Raw genomic sequence first — 17861 nt, forward strand, 5'->3', positions numbered from 1 at the left:
TGCTCCCTTCTTCCCCTGCCCTGCAGTTAGGGGGACCCCCACTCCCTGATTGGGTGGGACAGAGCCCAAATAGGAACCTCAAATCCCAGTCCTGGGCTGCATGACCCCGGGACAGCATTTCTCCCAAATTCACAGTGTCTAGAGGGATCAGGAAACCGTGCTTTGCCTTTGCAGGTGGGCAAGTTCAGGTGTGCAAGGGGCTGGTGGGAGCGGGATGCAGGGGGCACCGGGCACGCACATGCCCTCACACAAGTGCCCGTGCACATCCTGCGCCTGCCCCCCCCGTACTGCGGGGACCTGCCCTGGACGAGACGGGATATGACAGGACAGCCCCACGCCGGGGCACTGCAAGGGAAGCCCGCGGCAGGGGGTGCCACCTGCCTGCAGCAGACGCCGCTTCTTGGGGGGGCGGAGGTGGGGGTGCTCCTGGCCCTTCCCTGCCTGCTTTGCAAGTCCTGACCGGTGCGAGTGGCGCAGCCCCCCGCCAGAGACTAAGTTCAGTGCCACCCTCATCTGCATATGCAACTCGAATGTAAATTAGACCTGTGGAGGGCGTTATCCCCTGCCCAGCGCAGCCAACCCCCGCAATGTGCTGTCGGGGGCAGGGTGCAGACACACGTGACAGCCCAGTGTGGACATGACCATAGCCTGGGCCGAGCACATGTGCAGGCTGCAAACAGCTTCCAGCCCCGGAGCCCATCGCCGGCTGACCCCCCAGGAGGGAGGAGCCCCCATGCCCACACCAAGCCCCTTGCAGGGCCCACGGCACATAGGAACAGGCTCCTCTTGCCTGGGGGACGCTGCCCAGGAGTCTGGCGGTGACCTGTCTGCTCCTCAGCCCCTCTGGGTCCAAGCCTTGGGCTCCCGTGAGACCGCACACATTCATCACTGTGATGGGGACAAAAAATCCCCCAGGCAATTAGTTTACACTGGTGCAGGGGTCCAGCTTTCCACGACGCGGGGAACCAGGATAATTCGCAGCAGAGCAAAGCAACCCCACCTGGGATAGTTTCATAGTTTCTAGGGTCGGAAGGGACCTGAGTAGATCATCTAGTCCGACCCCTGCCATGGCAGGAAAAAATACTGGGGTCAAACAACCCCAGCAAGATGTTCATCCAACCTCCTCTTAAAAACCCCCGGATAGGAGCCAGCACCACTTCTCTTGGAAGCTGGTTCCAGACCTTAGCCGCCCTGAGTGTGAAGTCGCGCCTCCTGATGTCTAACCTAAACCTACCCTCTGCCAGCTTGTGACCGTTATTCCTGGTCACTCCTGGCAGTGCTTGGGGGAACAGGGACTCCCCCAGTGCCTGCTGATCCCCCCTGACTAGTTTATAACAGGCCACAAGATCCCCCCTCAGCCTTCTCTTGTGGAGGCTGAACAGGTTCAGGTCCCGCAGCCTCTCCTCATAGGGCCTGCCCTGCTGTCCCCTGATCATGCGAGTGGCCTCCTCTGGACCCTCTCCATGCTGTCCACGTCCCTCCTGAAGTGCGGCGCCCACAACTGGACGCAGGACTCCAGCTGCGGCCTGACCAGTGCCACATACAGGGGGAGGATCACCTCCCTGGACCTGCTCCAGATACATCTGTGGATGCACGACAAGGTGCGGTTGGCCTTCCTGACCGCGTCCCCACACTGCCGGCCCATGTTCATCTTGGAGTCAATGATGACTCCAAGATCCTTTTCCGCCTCTGTGCTGACAAGAGGGGAGTTCCCCAACCTGTAGGTGTGGTGCCGGTTGTTCCTCCCCAGGTGCATCACCTTGCACTTGTCCGTGTTGAATCCCATCCTATACTCATCCGCCCACCCTTGTAACCTGTCTAGGTCTGATTGAAGCCTGATGCTACCTTCCAGTGTGCCCATGTCCCCCCACATTTTAGTGTCATCAGCAAATTTGAACAGGTGCTTTTTACCCCCTCGTCCAAATCACTGATGAAGATGTTGAAAAGTGCGGGCCTGAGGACCGAGCCCTGCGGGACCCCACTGCCCACGTCCCTCCAGGCTGAGAAGGACCCGTCTACTACCACCCTCTGGGTGCGGCCCTCTGGCCAGTTGGCGACCCATTTGACTGTGTGGGGGTCGACACCACAGCCCCCCGGTTTCTTAATGAGAACAGGGTGAGAGACAGTGTTGAAGGCCTTCCGGAAGTCCAGGAAGACGATGTCCACTGCTGCCCCTGCGTCTAATGATCTGGTAACCTGATCACAGAAGGCCACCAGGTTGGTCTGACAGGACCTGCCACTGATGAACCCATGTTGGTTGCCCCTAAGCATGCTGTCCCCAGCTGGCCCCTCCTGGGTGTGTGCCAGCATAATTTTCTCAAACAGCTTGCCCAGGATCGAGGTAAGACTAGGATGGGACGGGAGGGCCTGAATCAGAGCCCAACAACCCTCCTAACCTCTATCAAGGAGTAACGTGGGAGTGAGAGTGCAGGTTGTCAGGCCCTGGTGCTGGCCCTGGGAGAGCGGCCGTCCTGCCATACAAATGTTCACTGCCCAGGCACTCACAATCTTGCCCTCTAGCTGTTACCCTATGGGATCAAAAGGTGTTAGAAATTATCAAGAAAGGTTACCACCTGAACTCGGGTTCACCCAATAAGCAAATTACACCACATTACTTTGAGGTTTGAAATTAGCATTACTCTGCCCTTAGTTTCTTATTCCTGGATTCCTTGGAATGTGCTAATTATATTAGGTGGCCAGATCTTGTTATGGCTTGACCTTTAAAAAACCTCTTAGATCAGCTAATCTTCTAGCTCTGCTTACTTTCAGGGCTCAGTGGTCCCATGACGCAGCGTCCCACCCAAATCTGGTGGGGAAGCTGAGCGACTGCAGCATTGATGAATGCACGGTCACGTGGGTGGCAAACTGGCTCCAGGGGCAAACCCAGAGGGTGGTGGTGGGTGGGTTGATGTCGACCTGGGAGGGTGCGGGCAGCGAGTCCCCCAGGGCTCGGTCCTTGGGCCGGTGCTGTTCAACATCTTCATTAGCGACCTGGACGAGGGTGTGGAGAGCACCCTGTTCAGGTTCACTGATGACACCAAGCTGTGGGGTAAAGTCAGTACACCGGCAGGCAGGGACCGCATCCAGGCAGACCTGGATAGGTTGGAGAAGTGCGCGGATCTGAACAGGATGCGGTTCAACAAGGACAAGTGCAGGGTGCTGCACCTGGGGAGAGGGAACCAGCATTATGGTTATAGGTTAGGGGCTGCTCCTCTCCGCAGCACAGAGGCAGAGAGGGATCTTGGAGTCAGGATTGACTCCAGGATGAATATGAGTTGCCAGCGCGACAAAGCAATAGGCAGAGCCGACCGCACCCTGTCCTGCATCAACAGGGGCATCACTGACAGGTCTTGCTCCCCCTCTATGCGGCGCCGGTCGGGCCGCAGCTGGAGTCCTGTGTCCAAGTCTGGGCGCCGCACTTCAGGAGGGACATGGGGAACTGGGAAAGGGTCCAGAGGAGGCCACGCGTATGGTTGGGGCCTCCGTGGCCAGCCCTATGAGGAGAGGCCGAGGGACCTGAATCTCTTCAGTCTCTGCAAAAGAAGATTGAGGGGGATCTCGTGGCTGCCTACAACCTTATCAGGGGCCAGCAGCAGGGACTCGGGGAAAGTCTGTTCACCAGGGCCCCCCTTGGGGTCACCAGGAACAATGGCCACAAGCTGCGGGAGGATGGGTTGAGGTTAGATATTAGGAAGAACTACTTCACGGTACGGGTGGCCAGAGCCTGGAGTAGGCTTCCCAGAGAGGTGGTGCTCGCACCATCCCTGGGGATCTTCAAGAGGAGACTGGATGGGCACCTGGCTGGGGTCTTATGACCGCTGCCACCCCAGTGCTCCTTCCTGCCCATGGCGGGGGGTCGGACTAGACGATCTGTCTAGGTCCCTCCCGACTCAGTGATTCTGTGATTCTATGATCAGTGCAAACAGTTAGATTCAACACTTTGGTTAAATTCCACTTGCAAGTTGCAAACTTGCAAGCTTTGCATTAATTCATCTTAACGGCTGAGACTGTTGCCTGAATGTCTCCAAGAGTATATATTTATTGCTCGTGATAGTAACCCCTCTGGCTCTGGGCACTACAATCACCCCTGCTCCCACGTACAGGACTGTGTTTCATGTCTGTCCAACCCTTACCTGAGGGAAAGGGCAACAGCCAACTGCCCCCGGGGTCTGAGACAGTTTCCCCTGGGGTCCTAGGGGACGTTTGGAAAATCATCCATGTCCGCAGATGTCTTGGATCTTCCAGGCTGGAAAGCAGCCCGTCGTCTGCGGCCCTGGTTGGGGACAAGGCTTTGGTGGATGTTTGTCCTGTCACCACTGGGGCAGACCCTGGGGGCCCAGGTGGAGGTGGGAGTAGGGGGAAAAGCCTCCTGCCCCTCGGGCACCACAGACCTGCCCTCAGAGCCCACCACAGCCCCCGCCCAGCCACAGCCCTCTGCCCCTCTGGGAGGGGGCCATAAAGGGCTCACTTTTCTCCCCACAGGGCGCATCTACATCAAATGTTACTGCAGAGCCGCTTGACTACGTGTGCAGGAAACGTCTCTGCATCTACACGTGTGCCTCTATTAGGGCACACAAAATGAATCAGCTCTGGAGCAGCCAAGCGCCAATCTACTCCAGTTTTTTCATGGGTAACAACACAGTGCTGCACCCAGGTGCCAGCGAGCCTGTGCCCCAGCCCCCCCCCGCAGCGCACTGCACCCCCGTCACAGCAGCTGGACGTGCTGTGCACGTAGAGACTCCGGAGCAATATTCCTCAGAGTCTTTTTGCTGCAGGGCGCACGTTCATATGGAGCAATGTGGCAGCCAGAGCCAAAGGGGTTAATGAGGACATTAGAGCAAATTATATCTGCTCCTTGGAGACATGTGACAGCAGTCTGACAGTTGATATTAGCTAAGGCAAAGCTTGTAAGATTGTAACCTGCAAATTGTATCTTGTCTGTCGCAAGTATAACCTTAAAATTAACTGTCTGTACCGATCAGAAGACGGACTGGGCCCCAAAAAGCGGAACTAGAAAACAGAACTGCAAACTTCAGCTAACCTAATGGTTCTTGCTTAAACGACAGTTGAAATAACAAACCAGACCACAAGATATGATCGACACAGTCCAAAAATTCCAAAAAGGAAGTAGCCAGCTCGGATGAACTCAGGTGGAGTAAATGCTAATCTCAAACCCCAAAGTGATGTGGTGTGATTTGCTTGCTGGGGGAGTCCAAGTTTAGGCAGTAACATTTTATGATAATTTCTGACACCTTCTAATCCCATAGGGTAACAGCTGTCGGGCAAAATTATAAATGGCTCTGAGCTAACAGATTAGCATAAGACAAAGTATAAATGAGCGATATGTCAAGTGACCAGCATGAAGGACAGGACAGAAGGACCATCACTGGACCAAGCCTGCACCCCGGACTCCCAGTGTGAGCGAGGACCGGGTCCTGACCAAGGGACCTTCCCGGTGACCCCTCAGACAGCGTTGATCGGGGACGCTCCTTGCCAGGGGAGGGGGCCGCAGGAAGATGAGGAGATGCCATCCGAGCAAGACAGGTGACAAAGGCAAGGAGTGCTAAGGTAAGAAATGGGGGTCCAGACAGTCTCCCTAAACGGGGGGTGGCGCACACAGTCTTGCAAGGCCTTAAATGCCTATATACCAATGCTCACAGTATGGGGAATAAACAGGAGGAACTCGCCCTCAGAATAGCTAGTTCAAACCCAGATGTCACAGGGCTAACAGAAACGTGGTGGGACTCGTCCCACGACTGGGCAGTCAGCATTAGGGGCTATTGCTTTACAGGCGGGATAGAGAAGGAAGGAAAGGCGGGGGAGGGGGGGCGCTCTATGTCAAGGAGCAATACACATCCTCTGCCAGCAGAATGGGGTCAGAGGAGGGGCAAGCTGAAGTGCTCTGGGTTAGGATTCAAGGGGACCGTGGGGAGAGCGATTTGACGGTGGGGGTCTACTACAGACCCCCCAACCAAGGGGAGGAGCTGAACTGGGAATTTTCGAGCCAGCTTGCAGAGGCACTTAAGGCCCGGGATGTAGTTTCATAGTTTCATAGTAGCTAGAGTCGGAAGGGACCTAGGTAGATCATCTAGTCCGACCCCCTGCCTTAGCAGGAAAGAGCACCGGGGTCAGATGACCCCGGCAAGGTGCTCATCTAACTTCCTTTTAAAAATCCCCAGGCTAGGAGCCTGCACCACTTCCCCTGGAAGCTGGTTCCAGGCCCTAGCCACCCTGACTGTGAAGTAGCGCCTCCTAATATCTAATCTAAACTTACCCTCCGCCAGTTTGTGACCGTTATTCCTGGTCACTCCTGGCAGCGCACGGGGGAACAGGGACTCCCCCAATACCTGCTGATCCCCCCTGACCAGTTTGTAGCAGGCCACAAGGTCCCCCCTTAGCCTTCTCTTGTGGAGGCTAAACAGGTTCAGGTCCCGTAGCCTATCCTCATAAGGCCTGCCCTGCTGACCCCTGATCATACGAGTGGCCCTCCTCTGAACTCTTTCCATATTGTCCACGTCCCTCTTGAAGTGTGGCGCCCAGAACTGGACGCAGTACTCCAGCTGCGGCCTGACCAGTGCCGCATAGAGGGGGAGGATCACCTCCCTGGACCTGCTCGAGATGCATCTGTGGATGCATGACAGGGTAAGGTTGGCCTTCTTGACTGCCTCCCCACACTGCCGGCCCATGTTCATCGTGGAGTCAATGACGACTCCAAGATCCTTTTCCGTCTCCGTGCTGGCAAGAGGGGAGTTCCCCAACCTGTAAGTGTGGTGCCGGTTCTTCCTCCCCATGTGCAACACCTTGCACTTATCAGTGTTAAACCCCATCCTGTTCTCATCCGCCCACCGTTGCAACCTGTCAAGGTCAGCTTGTAGCCTATTGCACCCTTCTAGTGCACCCACATCCCCCCACATCTTAGTGTCATCAGCAAACTTGAACAGGGTGCTTTCTACCCCCTCATCCAAGTCACTGATGAAGATGTTGAACAGTGCAGGCCCGAGGACCGAGCCCTGCGGAACCCCACTGCCCACGTCCTTCCAGGTCGAGAAGAACCCATCCACTACCACCCTCTGGGTGCGGCCCTCCAACCAGTTGGCGACCCATTTGACCGTGTGGGCATCGACACCACAGTCTCCCAGCTTTTTGATGAGGACAGGGTGAGAGACAGTGTCGAAAGCCTTCCGGAAGTCCAAAAAGACTACATCCACAGCAACCCCTGCGTCTAATGATTTGGTGACCTGATCGTAAAAGGCCACCAGGTTGGTCTGACAAGACCTGCCACTGATAAACCCATGTTGGTTGCCCCTGAGCATGCATTCCCCCGCAAGGCCCTCCTGGATGTGTGCCAGGATAATTTTTTCAAAGAGCTTACCCGGGATTGAGGTCAGACTAACTGGCCTGTAATTTCCCGGGTCCTCTTTTTTTCCCTTTTTGAAGATAGGGACCACATTGGCCCTCTTCCAGTCCTCCGGCACCTCGCCAGAGCACCACGAGTGCTCATAGAGCCGTGCCAGGGGTCCCGCAATGACCTCAGCCAGTTCCTGTAGAACCCTAGGGTGAAGATCGTCCGGACCAGCGGACTTGAACACGTCCAGCCTCTCCAGAAGTACCCTAACTAACTCCTCGCTAACCCTTGGCCCAGGCGTGTCTCTCTCGGGGCCCGAGGGGGGCCCAGCAGGGAGGTGGCTGAACTGGTCCCTACTTAGGAAGACAGAGGCAAAGAAATCGTTAAATATGTTAGCTTTGTCATCTGGCGTGATGACTAAGTTGCCCATCGTGTCCTGCAGGGGCCCCACATTACCCGGGACCCTCTTTTTACCCCCTATGTATTTGAAGAAGGACTTCTTATTGTCCTTAATCCGGGAAGCTAGTCCTATCTCCAACTCTGCCTTGGCCCTCCTGACTGCCCCCCTACATTAGTTGTCCCCTACATAGTTGTCAGGGGTGATTTAAATTACCCCCTACATAGTTGTCAGGGGTGATTTAAATTACCCAGACATCTGCTGGGTCAGCCAGGTCGGACCGTTCCAGGAGGTTCCTAGCTGAGATACAGGACCTCCACTTAATCCAGGAGGTGCACAGTCCCACCAGAGGAAACGCCCTGTTGGACCTCCAGGTCCTCGACCACCTGGGCAATAGCGATCATCGCTTGCTGGAATGATCATCGCTTGCAGGGTGTCAAGGGCCTGCAGCAAGGCGGTAGCCCTAGACTTCAAGAGGGCTGACTTTAACAAGTTGAGGAGATTAGTGGGAGAGGCGCTGGGGGCCCTTGGGGGCAGGGGAACTCAGTGTCCAGGACGAGTGGTTGTTCCTTAAGGAGATGATACTCAGGGCCCAAGGGGAGTCCCTCCCAACAAGATGCAAGTGGGGCAAGAGTGCCTGAAAGCCCCCCTGGCTCACCAACGGTATCTGGAAATGCCTGATTGCCAAAAAGGTGGTGTACACCCGGTGGAAGGGGGGTGCTATCTCCAAAGAGGAGTATACCTCCTCTGCTCGGGCCTGCAGGGGGGCTGTCAGGAAAGCTAAGGCGGACATAGAGCTAGGACTAGCGTCCAAGATCAAGGATAATAACAAGTCCTTTTTCAAATACATAGGGAGGATGAAGAAGGCACTGGGGAATGTGGGGCCCCTGCAAAGTATGCTGGGCAATGTGGTGGTTGCGCCAGAATAAAGAGTGGAACTCTTTAACCAATTCTTCACCTCCGTTTTCTTGTGCAGGGACCAGGACTTCCCTGCTGTGATGCCAGATGGACTCGAGGGGAACGCCTCCAGACCTCAGGTTGGAGAGGACCGGGTTAGAGAGCTTCTGGAGGGGCTGGACATGTTCAAATCAGTGGGTCCAGATGCTCTACACCCCAGGATGTTGAGGGAGCTAGCTGGGGTTATTGCAGGGCCCTTGGCACGGCTTTACGAGTACTCATGGTGCTCGGGACAGGTGCTGGATGACTGGAAGACAGCTAACTTGGTCCCCATCTTCGAAAAAGGGAGGAGGGAGGACCCGGGCAACTATAGGCCCGTCAGTCTTACCTCAATCCTTGGGAAACTCTTTGAGAAGATCCTCAGGGAGCACATCTGTGATGGGCCGGCTTCAGAGATGATGGTCAAGGGCAACCGGCACGGTTTCATTAGGGGCAGGTCACGTCAGACCAACCTGATTGCCTTTTATGATCCGGTCACAAAGGCAATGGATGCAGGTGTCGCTGTGGACGTAGTCTTTCTAGACTTCAGCAAGGCCTTTGACACTGTCTCCCACCCCATCCTCATTAAAAAACTAGGCGACGGTGGCATTGATGCCTACCCGGTCAGATGGATTGCAGATTGGCGGAAGGGTCGCACTCAGAGGGTGGTAGTGGACGGGACATATTCAGCCTGGGGGAGGTGGGCAGCTGAGTCCCCCAGGGCTCGGTCCTGGGGCCCGCGCTGTTCAATTTCTTCATCAGCGATTTGGACGATGGGGTGAAATGCAACCTGTTTAAATTTGCCGATGATACCAAAATCTGGGGTGAGGTGAGCACGCCAGTAGGGAGGGAAAGACTGCAACAAGACCTGGATAGGTTACAGGAGTGGGCTAACATAAACAGGATGCGTTTCAACACTGACAAGTGCAGGGAGCTGCACGTGGGCAGCAGAAACCAGCAGCACACTTATAGAATGGGAAACTCCTTCTTGAGAGCATGGAGGCAGAAAGGGATCTCATTACTGACTCCAAGATGAACATGGGTGACAATGCGAGGTCACGGTTGGCAGGGCTAGCCGCACCTTGTCCTGCATCCCCAGATGCATCTCGAGCAGGTCCAAGGAGGTGATCCCCGCCCTCTATGCAACGCTGGTCAGGCCGCAGCTGGAGGACTGCGTCCAGCTCTGGGCGCCACACTTCAGGAGGGACGTGGACAGCATGGAGAGGGTCCAGAGGAGGCCACCCGCATGATCGGGGGCAGCAGGGCAGGCCCTACAACGAGAGACTGCGGGACCTGAACCTGTTCAGCCTCCACAAGAGAAGGCTGAGAGGGGACCTGGTGACTGTCTACAAACTCACTGGGGGGGACCAGAAGGGTTTGGGGGAGACGCTGTTTCCCCGAGCGACCCTGGCATGACAAGGAACAAGGGACACAAATTATTAGAGAGGAGGTTTAGATTAGACATCCGCAAGATCTACTTCACGGTCGGGGTGGTTAGGAGCTGGCTCCTACGCTGGGGGGCTTTAAGAAGAGGCTTGATGCCTACCTGGCTGGACCCGTTTGAGTCCAGTCTTTTCTCCCGCCCAGGCCGGGGGTCGGGCTCGAAGATCTACAAGGTCCCTTCGACCCCACGTCTAGGATCCTATGAGTTCGCTGGAACAACCTGGCGCGGCCCCGGCACAGAGGGACCTGCGGGAAGTTGCCAGCCCCACGTGGGCTCTCTTTGTCCTTCTGTCCGTCTGTGGTTACCACTCGCTGCTAGCTCCGTATTACCGGTAGTGCCATTAACCTTTCTGTTAACGGGTGTAGCGTGAGCTGTCAGCCAATCCGCCTCTGCTTCACCCCCCACTCGCTCCTCGACCCGAGCCCAACAGCCTCGCGGCTGACAGCTCGCAGCGCCTAGCCCGCCGTGACACACGAGTTTATCTGTGCGCATTAACCGCACGTGCGGACGCCCGCCCGCAGGCGTTAGCGGAGCTCTCCAGCCTCCGCATGCCTCCGCAGGAGGGGAGCCTCCTCCTGGGCTGGCGAAAGCCGCTCAGCACCCCTGATCCGGACCCAGCGCTGAGGAGAGGTGGCGGAAGGGCACTTTTATTCAGTCGGTCCAAGACCGCCCCCGTGTCCCGCGCGCCTGGCCCGGGGGAGTCTCCGCGCCGCCCCGCGGAGAGAAAAGCGATGGCAGGACGGGCGGGGGGGTGCTTGCCCCGCCCCCGTCGGCCCCTCATGCGCCCCCCCGCAGGCCTGGAGCCCGGGGCGTCCCGCACTTGCGGCCACCTACCCCGCCGGCGCTGCGGGCGCTCCTCGGGGCGGGGCGGGGCTGCCCCCTCCCCCCGCATTGCTGCCGTCCCGCACCCGCCGGGCTCCGGAGCAGCGACGGCCCCGGCGGACCAGAGCGGGACCGACATCTGGGACCACGCCCCTCGGGCCGGCCGCAGCCAATCGCTACCTGCCGTCTCCCGGGGGCGGGCAATGGCATCCCGGCGCCACCGCCGAGGAGGCGACGCGGTTGTGGCCGCCTGATCTCGTCCGGCCTCGCGCGCCCGCCCGCAGCCCGCGCGGGGGAGCCGGGCAGTGTTGCCCCGCCGAGCGGCAGCGAGGACACGGCGGGGGCGGGGCGGGGCCGCGTGTGTGTGAGGGGGTGTTTGTCCTTCCGGGGGCAAGATCACCGCATCCGGCGCGGGGGCAGCGAGAAGAGACGCGGGAGAGGAGCAGGGACGGAGAGAAGGAGGAAGAAGCGGAGGGGAGGCGAGGCGAGGCGAGGCTCCGGGCGGGGTACGGACGCGTTCCGTCTGTGCGCGCGCGCTCGCTCGCTCGCTCACTCACTCACACACTTACTCTCTCTCCTGCCCGCGAAGCCAGGTGCTGCCTCGAGCCGCGGGAGGCGCCGGAGCCCGTCTCGGCAGCTGGTCGGTGTCAGCACGGGTTGATTCCTGCCCTCGACTCCGGCGCTGGAAGCGGCCCCCGAGGGGCCAGGCACCCCCCATCTCTGCCCCGCAGGCACGTGTCTGTGAAAATCACGTAGTTTAGAGCATTAATTTTTATTTTCACTTGCACTGAAACCAATACCGTTTAAAAATCACCCCAGACCTCAGTTCAAGTCTATTGATGGGGGGAAAGTGTGTGTCTTAAAACAGAATATGAAAATGGAAGAATAAATGATCAGGACTATTACAGCACCACAAAAAATCTGGGAGCAGGTTCAGGTCCCGGGACTGGCAGAAAGGGGGTGACTTGGTATGAAAGGGGGTCCAGCAGTGGTACCCCTTACGTGGGGGTGCCTGGGCTACAGGGCCCCTTGCCCCAGAGTGTTGCCCCCCACGTGTCTGTCCCCCCAGCCTGGAGGTTGTGTCTCATGCGAGCAATGGAGGCCGGTCCTGCAGCTGCCCTGGAGCCTGGGGTGTCTTGGCGGGGGGGGGCTGGATTGCATTTGTGTTCAGCAGCTTGCACTCATTTTAGCCTTGGCTGCCTGTCTTACCGAGTTCATTTTTGGGGTGACTGAGTGTCTTCACATGAGCACAGTTTTTCTCTTGCTTTCTAGTCCCTAGACAATTGGAGGTTTAAGGATGATGAGGGAAAGCTAAGTAAAAGAGGAGGGCATCTCTGCTCTGAATGAAGAAGGCTTTCTCTTGTTGTGGTCAGAAAACCCAAGCTTTCCACTTTTTGTTTGTTCTGTGAAAAACATTTAAAAACACCCTGTTTGTTTAATAGGCTTTGCTTTTTCCCTAATTCCCTCCCTGGCCCCCAGCAAAAGGAAAACAAAGTTGAAGGATTTCTCATTGAGAAGCCATACAAGGCTCCCAGGTATTGTCAGGGCAGGAAGACTTGATATGCTTCAGAAATGCCCCCAAAGAGAGCCGGCCTCCTCGTCCCCAGCTCTGCAGCCCGAGGCCAAGGTCAACGTGACCTGTTCCAGAAACAACTCCTAGGGGTGGAAGCGGTTGTCGAAAGAGCCCCGTCGTCTGCAGTCCTGCAGGACTTCTCCTCTGGTTTGAGCTTTCTCCTCGTACCCCGGGAGACAGTGGTTTTGAGGTGCCCTCTGGGAACGGGGCACAATGGCACGAGAAGCTCTCAAAAGGGGACCTGGGACCCGGTAGCTGTCACAGGGGGGAGGTGCAGCGTCGGGCACTGGGAGTCCGTCTTCTCTCTTCGGTTTTTACACCGCCCCATGGACACAGTGTCCCAGCTCCGTGTCTCTTCATGTGGGTCAGCTCGGCAATACCCTGAGGAAACGGGGTAACAGCACTAGTCTCGTTCCCCAGACGGAGAACTGAGGCTCAGAGAGACGAAGCACTAGATTTTTAGGTGTTATTTAGACACTTTGATATTACGGATCAAGTTCCAATGAACTTTCCTAGGCTCACAAAAGTCTTTGGCCTCTTGGTCTCTTAGCTCCTGTGTTGTTCTATGTTCTGCTGCTTGCGCTCAATGGATGGACTGCATAAACTGGGACCAACCAAAAGTTTTGGTCCTATTTGTAGGATGATGTGTTTGGTTTTCTTTAATCAAGGTGCCAGATAAATTGTTAGAAAACTGTGTTCGTGGCTTAATTAACAGAAACTCAGTACCTTTATTGCTTTAGCCAGTCATATTTTCACATGAACTTTGAATGTCCAAAACAACATGCATTATTGTTGTTCCCCTTGTTTTCTTGCAGAGAAGCTACCCATTTTGGGAAGACTTTATAAATAAAGCAGGAAGCTGCAGTCTCAGCTGAGGTAAGCTTCAGACCCCTTGCACTCCTAGCATGTATGCATGCAAATGTACGGGGATGAAGGGGGAGAATTAATTGACTGCTGTTTCCACCCCAATTATTTATTTAGCATGTTTTAATAATTCTGGGGTCAAAGTCATCAAATCAGGGAATCCGAGAAGAAGAGGTGGTAGGGACCGCCACACGTCATCTAGTTTAACCCCGTGCCTGAGGCAGGATCATCCCTATCCAAACTAGCCTTTACAAACCACAAATTAACCCTCCAGGCCACTCTAGCCAGCCCACAGGGCTGCTAAAAAATTTAGTAAATGAATATTTATTTGCTCCTGGCTGCCTGTCAGAGATAACAGGAGCCAGGGGCAGTAGGAGCCATGGGGAGCTGGCAGGGCTCAGCAGCCCAGCCGTCCCCCACCCCCAGCCATTTCCCTGCCTTCCTGCCCCCGCACTGCTCCAGCACCACATGGCTCCCGGCTGCATCACTGGACTGGGGAGAACAGGGCTGTGCTGGTACCCCGGGGCCATGACTGGGGCGGGGGGGGCAGAATGTGTGTGTATAGGCTGAGTCCCACATGCACACCCTACCATAGACATGCACCCACACCCCATCGCACTGCCATACATGCAGACCCCCTCAACCTTTCACACACTCCAGCCACCCTCCCCCACACACAACCCCCCCAAAAGCCGATACCCATCCACACCCCACATATACACACCCACATCCTCTCACCCCACACCCGCACCCCCACACCCATCCACCCAAACACCTCCACAGCTTGCCAAAACTTGGTATGCAGCCCTGCAGCTGAAACAATTGCCCACCTCTGATCTAAACTGTACATAGCACTACCGTCAGCCCTGATACAACACAGACCTAGCACCCTCACCTGCCACAGGTAAAGCACGGGAACCACGCAGCCACAGCAGCATTCGCATTGGCACCGGACGTTCGAGGTACGGTGTACTCTAACATACTGCGTAATACCTGCGGTCACTGAAAAATGAAGAGAAAAGAAGTTTCTGCCAGGGCAGTCCCCGTCCTGAATCGTTCTGGAGCAGTGACTAAACTGTAGGCTGCTAGGCCTCACTTCGGGAGTGGGTTTCTAAATGGAAGGCTTCCATTAATAGATGCTCTCGGGACATTTTATTGTATCCTGCTGCAGTTCTGTTACCCGTAGAGTTGAGCGAGTCGGTCTGTATTTTTATTTGCATGCAGTCCTGGTTTTCCCCCTCTCTAAGCAAGTAAAAGCTGAACCATGTTCTGTAAATGATGGGATTGTTCACTGGTTTGGGGTCATAGCAGAAGTAAAACACAACATCTGGATGTGCCTGGTTTTTGCGTGTTTGCTTGCCTTTCCCGCGCACTCTTATCCCAGTGGGTGTCCTTTGAGGGTATGTCATATCTTAGAAAAGGAGAAAGAGAAGAAGGAACCTCCTTTCCATTAGAGGTTGTAGTTGCCTGTTTTTAAAGAACTTGCTTCCAGCTCTCTCTATCTGCCTGTCACTCCCTTTGCTCTCAGTCACCGTTGTAACGTATATGCAGCATGCCCCAAGTACCAGGTCGGAGCAGTGGTTCTCACCCCACGGCCGCACGCGGCCCAGCCAGCACACTGCTGCGGCCCAGTGACATCCAGTTACGTGGACACACAGGAAGTCGGTTGTGTGTGTGTGCAGCCCAGGTAACACACTGAGAGCTGCAGGTGTGACCCACTGTGGCGAATGGGTTGGGAGCCCCTGGGTTAGAGCCAGCTCGAGCTTGCTTGTCTGCACATGCTCACAGCCCTTCCCCACTCGGGGCCTTCGGTCCTCCACAAGCAGACAACACCTTTGCTTGATGGCAGTCCATGCCGTTAGGACACTTATTGCATGTTGAGGGGTCTGAAGGGCAGGAATGTTTTCTTGCCATGATGGGCTGACGTGGTTGTGACCGCCGGACTAGGACCCTCACCCGTAGGTGGTTCACCTTCGGTAGGGAGGGCTGCCGCTGATTACACCAGATCGCTACGGGTTTGGAGTAGATCTCTTACGGCCCAGTCCCCGCCTAAGTTCTTGCCTGCCATGACTTGATGTTAAGTTAGGTTAAGGTCGGTTTGTGGGTGCTCCGAGGCCCGAGATCCCTTGGCGGTCACGTCGCGGGGCTCTGCCACCCCGTACCCCGGCCTCACGCCACCTCTAGTGCTTTCCCTTTCTCCGTGGGTCGGACCTCTTGGTGGGCTGGTAGCACCCCTTGGACTGGCCTGCCCAGGTCGGATTACTTGCGGGCCCATCTGCCCCATCCTCTCCCTCCTGCGTCCTGTTTGACCCGGCACTGGGTCGCAACACAGGTTGAGCCCTACTAAGGTATCCTCGACCTTCTCTTCATGAATGTGACACCTCAGCTGTTTCCGCTGGGGTACCCTTTAATTGAGAAACAAACCTATAAGCAACGTAAAGCCCAGCTCCTCAGCCCCTTACCGGCTGAGGTTCCTATTTGGACCTCCCCGAGTCCCCTTGGGCACTATCTGGCCCTCGTCTCCCTAGTGCACCTTATAGATTCCTAAACCCGATCGGATGGCGGTGACCTCCGCCCAACTACGCCCTCTCGGGATCCTCACTCCTTCTTGTAGGGTTGCGTCTCCACCCTGGCACTCAACCTGTGGGTCTTGCAGGCTTCAAGTCCGTATCCCGCAGGTCCCTCGCCGGCCGCTCTCTCAGCCTCGTGGTCCGTCTCCAGCCTCCGTGCCAGCTTCCGCGCGTCCAGTGTCCTGCAGCCGGCTGTTGTTGCTGTTCCCTCCTTTGGCTGGGCGGGTCGCCACCCCTCCCTGGGGCTCTCTGCCCCTCTTTCTAGGGAGGCTGTCGCCTGCTCCGTCCTAGGGCTCTCCGCCCCTCTGTCTGTGGAAGCTGCTGCCTCTTGCTCCTCTCCGCTCCTCTCACTGGGGATCGTGCTGCTTGCCCCGCTCTGGGGCTCTCCGCCCCCCGTGCCACTGAACCCGGTCCTGGTTCCTCTGCCCCCTTGCTCCTTCCTTCCACGGCCGCTTTTATCCCTGCCGGCCGCCTGCTCCCAATGACGTCAGCTTCTGGCTGCGGCCACATAAATAAACACATAAATAGATGCGCCGTGCGGGTTCCTCCGGCGGTGCCAGTAATTCCCGTTCCAGCTCCCTGGGACAGTGGCATACCAAGAAACAAGTCATTGTTGGATTGTGTTTGGGATTTGAGGACGTGTGAGTGGCTGGTGGTTCAGAGAGCCCAAGCCTGACATTTGGCCAGGGTTCAGGTTTTCTAGGAATCTCTTCCTTGACGGGGGTCTGGAAAATGGAAATCTCTGGATCGCTTGAAGAGGAGCTAGTCCTGTGTAATCATCTCCAGGAGCTCCTCCATGCACCCACATTTTCTCAGCTTTCGCTGTCCTCCTGGTCCAGCTGCCTCATCCTGGGATGACTGGGGTGGCCACATGTGGGGAGAAAATGGCATGCAGTGAAGTGTAAGGGCCTGCATAAAGGAGCTGTTACAGGGGGAAATGGGAGAGCAGAAAGATGAATTACATCTGGAGACACTTATGTATTGGCAGGTTGAAGCAGTGAACATGTTTCTTGCACATCAAACAGGAAGTTCTTAATCTCTATCTTAGAAACAACCTCCGTCGTGTTTTTTAAAACAGTTGGTGAGCCGTGGTTGCCACAAGTTCGGGATGAACAGGTGAGTTCTCCCTCTCCGTCTTTTCTTGACGGAGGCCCCAACCCAAGCCAGTCTCTAGTTCCTGGCCGCCTTTAGCCTGCCAGACTTGTGTGCGTCTGCCTGTTCCTCTTCCACACCCCCTCCGCTGCCTCCCCCCAATTTATCTCATCCAGGTTGCTTCCTGCCCTGCTCAAAAATGAGGCAGTGGCCTCTGTCCCTTGGCTTCTCACCGTAGCTCTTCTCAGACTTTATCTGCATCTTTCCTATGGGCTACAGTGACCAGAGAGAGTCCCTGTGTGCCCCAAGGGCAGGAAGAGGAGCATTAGCGGTCCTGGCCTGATGTGGGCCCACGTTGCAGCTTCCTCCTGCAAAATTCCTCTTTCAAGAGCGCAGGGACTTCAGATGGCACCTCGAATTTCTGTAAACCCATGCCTCACAGACAACTTCTGGCCTGCATGTGTCTTGGCCGTCTGTCCACAGACACTTTAGCATCTAAGGATCTGCTGTTTTCTTCTGGGAAACTTTCATCTTATGTCTTCGGTTCATGTCCTGCCCCGACCTCTGATAGGGGAGAGCATGTATCATCTCAGGTGAGGGAAGGGGCTTGGGTACTTTCCTGTCAGGAGAGGCGGCATCTCCTTAGAAACAAGCTGGAGAATATGTAAAATTTAACCCATCAATTTGAAGGAATGCAACATGTGGCAGTGAGGCACCCCCACAGGCTCCTGAAGGGGAGAGGGTAGCCCCCATGGGCCCCAAACCCCAGAAACAGCCCCCCCCATGGGAAAACTTACCTCCTGCCGGGCAGCCAAAGC

The 17861-nt window shown here is 56.2% G+C and overlaps 1 protein-coding gene across 37 annotated transcripts in view; it reads left to right on the plus strand.

Annotated features, from left to right (window-relative positions):
- LOC149875691 (uncharacterized) overlaps window positions 1–17861 on the plus strand; it is a 72795-nt gene that overhangs the window by 34514 nt on the left and 20420 nt on the right. For 14 of the 37 annotated variants that reach the window (XR_016439733.1, XR_016439731.1, XR_016439732.1 and 11 more), the window contains one exon: window positions 16940–17067. The gene's annotated coding sequence lies outside the window, so the exon portion shown is untranslated. Of the gene's footprint in view, window positions 1–11289; window positions 11451–11533; window positions 11676–13332; window positions 13394–14285; window positions 14714–16939; window positions 17068–17861 lie in introns of those variants that run through there. The other 23 variants (XR_016439727.1, XR_016439713.1, XR_016439714.1 and 20 more) reach the window with 15 other exon arrangements.

The sequence above is a fragment of the Crocodylus siamensis genome, chromosome 1, assembly GCF_052110815.1.
Source record: "Crocodylus siamensis isolate JL-2025a chromosome 1, ASM5211081v1, whole genome shotgun sequence".
NCBI lineage: Eukaryota > Metazoa > Chordata > Crocodylia > Crocodylidae > Crocodylus > Crocodylus siamensis.